This window comes from Leopardus geoffroyi, chromosome A3 (assembly GCF_018350155.1).
Source record: "Leopardus geoffroyi isolate Oge1 chromosome A3, O.geoffroyi_Oge1_pat1.0, whole genome shotgun sequence".
In the NCBI taxonomy this organism is placed as follows: domain Eukaryota; kingdom Metazoa; phylum Chordata; class Mammalia; order Carnivora; family Felidae; genus Leopardus; species Leopardus geoffroyi.
Genome location: NC_059336.1, coordinates 122,100,218 through 122,110,670, shown reverse-complemented (window position 1 = coordinate 122,110,670; position 10,453 = coordinate 122,100,218). Strand labels below are relative to the sequence as shown.

Below are 10,453 nucleotides of genomic sequence, written 5' to 3'. Positions count from 1 at the left end.
CTGTCATGCCCTTTTCTCCAGTGTCTATGCACTTATTTAAAAGCCATTTCATTACATTTAAAGCCCCAAGACACTTGTAACTATAATGAAAATCAAAGTCACTTAGGAACCTAAAGTGGAAATGGCTAGAACCTGGTTTGGAGTAAGGTACAAGGATGGGAAGTGGTTACCAAAGCTCGGGTCACTGCCAGTTTGCCCTGGTCACCCCTGCCAGGTGTAGCTGGAAATAGGACACAAGTCTTTCCATAAGAACCATAGCTTGCAGGCCATCAGCTCACCATGCAGTGAGAGGCACAAATGACAAGGGCTAATTGGACAGTGACAGCCAGCCACTGCTCAGTCTCAGAATTGTGCCTCTCCCTGAACAAGTATTCCCAGCGTGCGGAGTGTGACCCCTCTCCCCCAGTTGACTGTAAGTTTCTTAAGCCCACAGGCAGGGAAGGATTCCTCTCTGGGCCCCACTCAGGCCCTGCAGAAGCTTTACCCAGTGCTCAAGACACACAGTTTGCCATGCTTGCTTCATTCCCAGCCATACTTTCTCCTCCTTCCTGTGAACCCAGAGGCTTTGCTTGTGATACCTTTGTCCTGCTGGGATATCACTTTGCTGTATGTACATCTTATCTTAAGTCCAAACCCCTAAAAGATAAACTAGCCATCCTTACCACTCACAGATTGCTCTGCTGGGACATAGAAGCCCCAGACCAATGAATGAACAAAAGAAGCTTTTGTCTAAATTGGGGCTCTGCTTTCTATGCAGTGGTCTTACCAGGCCACCCTTGAGTGTCTTTCATAAGTGGGTATCCAATGAGTGTTTGCCTATTGAAACATTTGCCCAGTCCTTTCTTTCAGAAAGCCACCAGACTGATCACTGTGATCCCCCTGCTCCTAGCCACATAGTCTGCCTAGGAAAATCCAGGACAGGGAAGAGCAAAGCCAGTTAGAGGGCCCCTTGTCTGTAGGAGTCACCGTTTGTCTTTCCAACTGTAAGGAAAGGGAAGAAGTAATGTCTGGTCAGTTCTAAACTAACGTTAGGCAATCAAACTCAGGGGGCCTGTTGTAAGGTCAGAAGTCAGCAAAGCCACATTTCCAAACAAAGTTGGAATACATCTGAAGAAGCAGTGCTTTAAAATCTCAAAAGACGAAAATAGCTGAAGAATGATGTTTGAGGAATTCAGATTTAACTCAGCAAGTGACAGTTCAGCAAGAGGAGCTGTGAGCTGGGCAGTGAGACAAGCTGATGAGCTCATCCTCAGGCCTCCCACAATCTGACCCAACCTGCTGCGGGTAAGAGAGGTGGAGGCCCATATTGGCTTCTTAAAAGGTGGAGAGAAATGGATGTGACTCCGCTGACCCCAGGGTCTGGAGCAAAGGCTTAGTTGGACATTTAATGCCGCTGGTTCTGGATAAGATGTGGTTTTGAGACAGGGGTGGTGGGGAGGAAGCCAAAAAGGAAGGATAGAAATGCAATTTGTAAAATCCTTGAATTGTGATAAAAATCCAATACAGTTGAAATTTCATCAGTTCTAGGAACCATCCCCAGAGCGGAGGAGAAGGGGCTGGGTTTTATCGTGTCAAAAAGTCAGCAATAAAGGACTGTCCTGGAGGCAGGGCAGAGCCAAGCTGACATTGCAGCCCAAGATGCATTCCATTTAAGGGCCAGGATTTTAAAGAATGTGCTTTTCAGCCTCTCCCATAAGCTCACACAGGCAGCTGAGGCAGAAGGAGCTGTGTGAGCAACGAGATGTGTTTTTTCTCTTTGCCCATAGATGCCTTTCAAGGCATGCTCCCTGACTCCTCCCTCCTGGCACCTACCCCAGACAGAGTGGGCTAGGCTGGAGGGTTGGGAAGGGAACACACTCGGGAAAGGGGAAGAAAAAATGTTTTCAAGTCTAGCTATACAGCGGACTCGCTGAGTGTCATCTGGTCAGGTTTATGAGTGTGTAAGTCAAGGGGAGAATGCTGTCCTGATCAAAAATCCACAAGTCTGCCCTCTGATGTGTAAAAAGCTCAAGCCTGAATATTGCTGAAGGTGGCCCGGCACGCGTTCATTTATTCACTCATTCATTTATTTAACACATACTTCTCGAAAGCCTTCTCTTTACCCAAATCCATGCAAAGGAAATAGTGTCAGCCCTGAAGCCGTGCCTCAAATGATCACAAAGCCAACACTTGTCATGGTTTTCTGGTCATGGGTTACAGTGCTTTGCTAAGTTCTGCTATGGTCCACTCCTGGAGTAAAAGGAGAAGACTGGGTATTGGGAAGACTTGGGAAGACCATGGCCTTATTTTAGTTCTCTCAGCCAATCAATCAATAAATAGAAGTTGAACATTGCCTGTGGGTCTATAAATCAGAATATATTTCTGGTTAAACTGGAAATACGGCATATGAGATTTCACTTTGCAGACATGTGTAACAGGGATGTCCTATTCCAGGATACTGATGATCAAAAAGCCAAAGTCATTTCATACCTTCTGGACACAATAGAATCTTCAGAATAAGTTTATTGGGAAACATTTATTTTTATTGCTCAGTTAAAACTGAACTTTTTCATTATAACAATAGGGGTCCTTTTGCTCTGAGCTTTACAATATTCAGCCACTGAGATGAAAAAAAAATCTTCAGGTAATTTGACAAGTGATTTCTGCATCGGTACCAAAATCACATATAAAACCAAAGTCTAAGAAAAGCATTACAACTAATCAGAATGTCTCAGAAGCTCTTATTCTACAGAAGTACGAAGGACAATGTCCAAAGCATACACATGTTTCCAGTCTCCAAATAAGCTCATAAACATCATTTGCATTTTTTAGTATAATAACAGTTGATATCAATAGCGCTTCTCACACAAAGTTATATGGCTTTTGAGGCAGAAGCTATACAGGTTTTGGCCTTTGCCAAAAGAATTTTGGATACTAAAAGGCACAAACAATGCCTATGAACACATGCATTCACACACATGTAACCAATGTCAATTCTTTGTGAGAACTCTAAGAGCGGCAGAAATTCACAGTATTGGAAATAATATCCAATGCTCTTTGCCTTCGGATAAGTCCCCATCCAAACCAGGCATCAGTCATATTTCCTAAACTATAATGTGAAGATGTTAATAAGTGTGAGATATTAATAGGTGTTAAGATATTAAAATATTAACAGGTGTTCTGCCACAGAAAGGTGGAGTGGCAAACTAAGTTTGGAAAAATGGTAGATTAAACCAAATAAGCTGGCATTCTGTTTGTTGTTTGTTTTTATTGCTGATCAGGAAGGAGCTTTAATGCATCCACACACACTGTGAATTCAAGATGGGAACAGAGTATGATCCATTTTCTAAACTTAATTAACCACATTACCCTTTTGTCAGGGGATACCAGTCTTCTGCGGGAATACTTCTACAGAGGACAATTATCTCTGACTTGGTCATAAATATCTTAAGAATCATCTTGGCCCTGTGGAATTTCCTTTGACCCATCCACATAAAGACAATCTCTCCTCTGTTCCCCCACAGTAGTCTCAATAGAACACAAAGAATCCCAAATATTTTCCTATTTTACATATACCTTATATATTTATATACCCAAAGTTACATATCCATATATGTAATCTCCTTCAAGGTACAAATTATACATTACTCATCCACGTGTCCTCAAAGTTTGGTCCATGGCTATTACTATTAATCATAGAACCTATGAATGAATGAATGAATGAATGAATGAATGAATGAATGAATGTTACTACTTAAAAATAACTTACTTTACTGAAGTTTCAGGAATATCAGTTTCTTTATTTAAACCACCTCATCTGATATATGGTTAATACTGATCAATTCATTTCTGTTGTAACTGTCATCTGTGACTCAATATACATGTTGGATTACATACAGGTGCTCTGAAATAGTCTTTATCAGGTTCTATGCAGCCAAATAATCTTCCTCCTTGTAGTACTCCAAGCCAGCCTTCCCTCCTGTTCCGACTTTCCACTGCTTCCTGTCATACACCCTCCATCTCAGACAAACAACAAGACTCCACCTTCTCTAAATGTGGCTGGCATTTCCCTGTCCCTGAGCATTTCCTGCCCCATTCTTTCCATCCTCGGTCTTTTGGCAACTGTTCACCCAAAGTCTACTAAAGCCTGGGCATTGCACCAGGCACTGGGTTACAAGGATGAATAGATAGGGTTGCTGCTCTCAAGGACATCACAATGGCCACATACACATGGGGCATGCTGTGACAGAGGTCAGTATGGGCTACTATATCAGCACAGCAAGGATACTGGAGCAGGATTTCCTGAGAAGGAGCTGTTTAAGCTGGATCATTACTTGAGTTCCATATTACTAGTGAGTACAGCTACCTATCCTCAAAGACAAGAATCTGGGCTCTGCCCTCTCTCTTCTACTTCCCATTTCTATGTAATAAGCATACAGGACTTGGCCACCGAGAACATCAGGCATCCTCATCCATGCATCGAACTGGATGAGTTATACCTAAGACTGTTCCACATATAAGAGCTATCTGAGATTAGAGAAGAAGGAAATTGGAAGGAAGTAGAAAGCAGCTTACCAGGGCAGCCCTCATGGTGTTGGTGTTGGCATCTTACAATTGTTGTCAAACAAGATGGAAGTTATAGCATTGTCACTGTCCACACATGAGCACACTTGGTTGTTGTCCTGGTGGCAAGGTTACATAATTACAAACCTTGGTCTTTTAATAAACGAACCATTTAAGGATCATTTGAAGAAAAAAATAAATGAGTCCTGGATTCATACGTTCCTGTACGATGAAGAAAGCACCAGTTCTAGAACTTGTAATTGTGTGTCAGGGTCTGGGAAGAAACCCCCACATCAATGGTGCAGTGCTGTGGGAAGAAATGCTTGTGTTCACTAGTCTTAATTTCACAGAGAGAGGCATTGCCTAGAGAACCATAGACACCAGCAACTCTAAATCAGAGAGCCAATCGGCAGAGCCCACCTTGTGAAGACAATTTAAGAACATCACAACCAACATATTTTGCTTGTATTTTCATTTTAATGTATGCACAAGTATCTAAACAAATCTTAAAGAGCTCTTTCAATAAGGGTAAAATTACAATTCTAAGATATAAAGCATTGTGGTCACAGTTTAATTGGCAGTACTTTTTTCCTCAGAGGTACATAAAATAATGGTGCATCTTAAAATCAATAGTGTCTTAGATGCTATGAAATATGGAGGCTACTTGCTTACCCAGTTAACCCACGGAATCCTAACTGTAATTAAGTTTTCTCTTTATGTATCGCTCCAGTTGAGTTGAAAGCTCCTCCAGTCCATTAGCTATCCACCTGAGCTCCAGAAATATGTCAGTGCTCTTTGTGTTCTCTGGAAGAGAACAGCAAAATGTGAAAAACTTTAATATTTAATACTGGCCTGTTATCCTCATTTCTGGTTTCAGGAATTAGATGGGAATGACTTCATTGCTCTGCAGGCAACTGTATTGATGGAATGGGCCTCACTCTGTGCAACAGATGTGCTCCCAGAGAATATGTGCTTAATTTAGATTTTTAAAAATTCAATTGTGCTCCCACAGAAAACCAGTTTGCTTAAGACATCACACACACACACACACACACACACACACACACAACACACACACACAGGCACACATACACAATTTCACTTGAGAATCCTACAAACAAGGATCATAAGACTAGTTGGGAGCAGAGCCCAGGTCTGCATGCTGAGTTTCCTGACTCTGGTGGCCACCCCCACTCTTTTGAAGGATAATTATCTCTTTAGATTTATAAACCCAGAGAAATTGAAAACTCTTTCCACGTTACCTCTTAAACATGGGGCAACATGGTGTCACTAACAAGTATGTAATTCATGTATCTACAAGCCTTTGCTATAGGCTTTTGTGTCAAGAAATAGGAAAGTAAAAACGAGATGCTCAGCCTCGAGGAGGGGATTGCAATTGATGGGATTTTCAAAACGAGAAAATGGTCCAGGTCTAAGGAAATGGTGTTCGGTCACAGTATCCTAAGAGTGTTCACTGGAAGGATTTTCTCCTCCTGTCATTCTGAAATCTTAATGGGTTTGAATTGATTCACTGAGCCATGGCACTGAAAGGGAAGAGAAATGTCAAGGCTCCGTGTTTCTAGTCATGCATTTGGGGGCCAGAGCAAAACGCACTTCAGAACTTCTAGGTTTGAATGCATTTCCACCATGAAAAATAAATCATTGCACAAGCCTTTCCAAGCACCTGTAACGTTCCTTCTTGCCCTGGGTCCCTCTCCATGCAGCAGAAGGTGGAGCCTACCTGGTCCCCACTTTCAGGGAGATGACTGTAGGGATGTGGAGGTCATCCCCACACCTAAAGATAAGGGAAAGCCACCTAAGCAGATTTACTATTCCAAGGGGCCTGGACTGTGGTTGCCATGGAAACAATGTGTCTGATACCATCATACCACAGGCTACGAACACCTTTACTGGGTAGTGGGTAGATGGAGAAAATTGCCAAAGGAATGTACCCAGAGGCCAGTAGGGGTAATAGTGCATCCAGCACACCCTGCAGAAGGCAATAAGACCTCCTTACAGCAGTTCAGACCAGCACCTGGAGGTTGTAGGAGTCACCTAACTGGAAACGTTCTGCTTCTGGCTGGTATGCCCTGGGTGCTCCCTCACTTCACTACACAAATTGCCACTAGTCTGGAGGCCTCTCTGATTGCCTCTGGGGCTCTCTGTTCAAACTAGGGAAGAACTATAAGCAGGGAATCAGAGAAGTGGGTAGAGAAGGATATCAATAGCATGAGGTGTTACATCACTGAGAATGCACAACAACCCAAAGGAAAATACAAAATGGTGTCATTACCTATTCTAGAATTGAGATCAATGGACCATCAATTAAATTATGTATGTTAATACAAAGCCAGGTGAGGGCACTCTTCCTATACATCCTTACATACTGTTCTAAGATATTCCCTTCTTTTTCTTTATGCAAGTTTTTATCTAAATAACCACAAGGATCTCAGTGTAGGGAGGAAAACACACCCTGAAGGAGAGGAGAGATGCTAGTGATTTAGTGGGGTAGAGACCACATGCGTGTGGGTGGTTGGGGTGTGGAAACAGTGAGGCATTCTTCCAAGGACTGGGGACATGAGCCTGAGTTCCCACCAATTAAAAAAGATGTCACTTTCCCATCTGCCCCAGAACAGCTGTTGAGCTCACACTGCTGAGCAGTGCTGCTCAAAAACCACCTTCCCAACAAGAGTAGAGAAGTGCAGGCAGAAGGGCAGAACACCAGGCACAAAGAGGTCTAAGCCCCACTCCTTCCCCAAGGAGGAGCTTGTTTAAGCTAGAGTTTCAAGTAGTCCACCCCACTGAGAGCTCTGCTCTAGACTCATCCCTGAACCATACAGATCTCTGAGCCAGAGACATCCCATGTCAATGCTAGCAGAGGAGAACGTGGGGGTCGTCACTCACATTTCTGATTTACAGATTACCTGAGGACTGTCCCAAAGCTGGAGAGCTGAGTTCCATTAACTGGTTCCTTGGTCTGAGGCCAAACTATCAGGCACCACTTCCTTCTAACATGTTGGATTTTCCAACATAGAATTATTTATTCATGAAGTTCCTTAGACCTGAATACTATTCAAGCTTATTCATTTTCTTACCTCCCCTAATAATCTATCATTGGAACTATACATTTGATTCCCAATTATAAACTAAGACTTACATCCAGGGCCCTGATATTGTCTTAGAAATGCAGAGTTGAACCCAAAACAAAGCCAATAAAGAAGGCATCTAAAATTCATTGGCACCACCATGCAGTTTGAGTCTTATTTAAAACAACTATTCATTTTAATGACTGTTCAAGTTTATTTTCATAAAAATGTGTTTTACATAAGCCCCAAAGTTTCATATACAATTAATTCCCTTCACAAAGAAGCTGTGTTTCAAATCCAGAATGGTCATGCTGGTCTCCATGACGGTAGGGCTTGTTTCTTTCAAGTTGTAGTTGCCTTTTTAACACTGTAATTAAGCTTGAGGGAAAAAAAATCATAATGTAAACCAAATAAATCCTGCCCTTCATACAATTATGTATGGTATGTGGTGAGGAAAAAAATGATCTAGGCTTTGTTCATCTTAAAATACACTTGGCAGCCACTTCACTTAATAAGCTCCTTTCTCTTTCTGAGAACAAGGAAGTCATAAAGTCCAAGCAATAATGGAGGAACGCTGGCACCCCCGGAGGGAAAGGACAACATCCTACAGCAGAGACCTGCAAACAGGGCTTGGAATGCTACTCTGATCCAGCTCCTTCATGATAAGTCTATCTCTCTGGATCTTGCTTTCTTTATTGTTTCTGCCTTTGGTGGACCCTAAAATTTACACGATGAGACAAAGCCCAACAGCAAGAAGGTGCAAACCTTGTTCTCCTGCAGAACCCACAGTCCTCACGGAGTACCAGCCCTCCTGCTGGGTCCAATCTCTCTGACCCTGCCACTCCCTGATCACATAGGACCTGGCATGAGAGGCTGTCCCACTGGACCTCACAGTGTTCTCTCACTGGGGCTTGTACTCCACACACAGATAAGCTTCCTCTGAGTCTGCCTTGACTAGTTCCAATCATGAGTGAGCTGCCGCCTTTTCTTCTTCCCCTTATGTGTTCATAGGCTGGGGAGCACTGGGAGCACTTCCTCACTGTGGCTGAGGAAGCCACAAAATGGGGCAACCCAGATCTATCCACTTATTCCACCCTCTATCCACTCAGATCTATCCACTCATTCCACCCTCATTGCTGACAATCAGAACTTCCAACCTGGACTATTTCAAAGCTTTCCAAGATCCCTACTGTCTTCAAGTTCTGTTTCCTCCAACCCAAAGAGCATTGCAATGGGTGTGAATGTTCTAAACAGCCATCCAACTACATCATGCTTCCTGCTCAGCAACCTTCATCAACACTGGGGATCAAAGTGTGGGTAGACCCTCACACTGACTTTCAAGAGTCTGGGTCCCATCTCTTCTTTTAAGTTAGTGTTTCCAACTTCTTCCTTCCTGTACAGTATTTGAGACACACTGGACTACTCACTGATCTCTGCCATCTTTGATGGCCTCCATGCCTTTGCTGATGCTTTTTTTCTACTTAGAAGGTCAAGACTACCTGTTTAAATCCTACTAGCCATTCAAGGCTTGGTTCCTTACCACCTCCACCCCATTAAGAACTTTCTTCTTCTCCACACGAGCCCCATAAAAGCCTCAGGTAGCCCACTGAGAGCTCTTACTTTGTTTCAACAACAAGCAACCAATGCTCCATGCCCCACCTTGCATGTTGGCCCTCTATGAGGATGTCTTACTCAGCATACAGTCCAAATGCTCCTGGAGGGCAGAAGCCACATCCAATCAATCTATTCCTCCTGCTGGGTAAAGTAGCTTGCATTTAATAGACAATTAAATATATATTTGTTGACAGAATAACTGAATGAGACACTTCCCCAGAGTTTTGTTTTATAAAGAAGTTTAGAGGGAGAAGTAAACTTGCATACTTTGTTCTGAATTTTGTCTGACACCTTATCACATCAAGGTAGGTAGCAATCCTATAAGTCTCAGATTAGACGTCACTTCCTACATTAGGTGAGGTTAGGTTCCTCCTATGTACCATCACACACACTCACACACATGTGCGTGCACACACACACACATACACACACACTTGCTCTGAGTGCTGGTACAGGACAGAGGAGGTGGGGAGCTACATTTCCACTCCTGGTTGTTTACTCCATTGGAGGTGAGCTTCCACCAGCATCATACTCCTGGCCTGTCTCTCCACCCCTCATTCACCCATGCTGAGTTTATACTGATTCTTACAAAGGGGAAGAAGGAACCATGACCTAGTTAACATAGCCCTCCTCCCCTCTCTTAGGCGCAAGTTCCCTGCAGGAAGCACATCCCATGCCTGCCTGCTCATCCCCTGGGGCTTTCACTGGGATACAGACTCTCCTGCTGCAAATGGGAGCCTTGGCCTGACCCAGACTTCTGGGACTAATGGACCAGCTGAACAAACCAAGATTCAGTGTCAGGCAGTCCATTTGCCTAAAGGTGTAAGCTATATTCTCCAATAACAGCTTCCTGTGAATCTCAGTGCTGACTTGATTTGCCATCTGCCTTACCCCTTCATCTTGTATCTTGGTTGGCTCAGATCTTGAGTGAGGAAGAGGAGAATTATCCATTGGACCTTTTAAAACACCAACTGTGTCTTACAATAATTTGTTATTTACCATCAGTGTTCGCTGTGGACCCTCAGCTACGCGAGGACTGGCTCTTCTCTCCTGTTCAACATGTCCAGGGTGCCCAGCCATAACCAGTGTGTGTTGAATGCTAAACTCTAGTGGTTAATTTTAAAAAGTTATTATTGACACTATTGAGAAAAATTAGAAGAAGGAGGGAAAGAAAACAGGGACAGAAGGAAGAGGAAAGGGAAGGAGTTCTA

The 10,453-nt window shown here is 43.2% G+C and overlaps 1 long non-coding RNA gene across 1 annotated transcript; it reads left to right on the top strand.

The window, feature by feature from the left end:
• The first annotated feature begins 4,241 nt into the window (after nucleotides 1-4,241).
• Nucleotides 4,242-10,104, top strand: LOC123579754. The gene is made up of 2 exons (XR_006702933.1): nucleotides 4,242-4,331; nucleotides 8,163-10,104. It is a non-coding gene; the product is annotated as an uncharacterized LOC123579754 (long non-coding RNA).
• The last annotated feature ends 349 nt before the right edge of the window (nucleotides 10,105-10,453 follow it).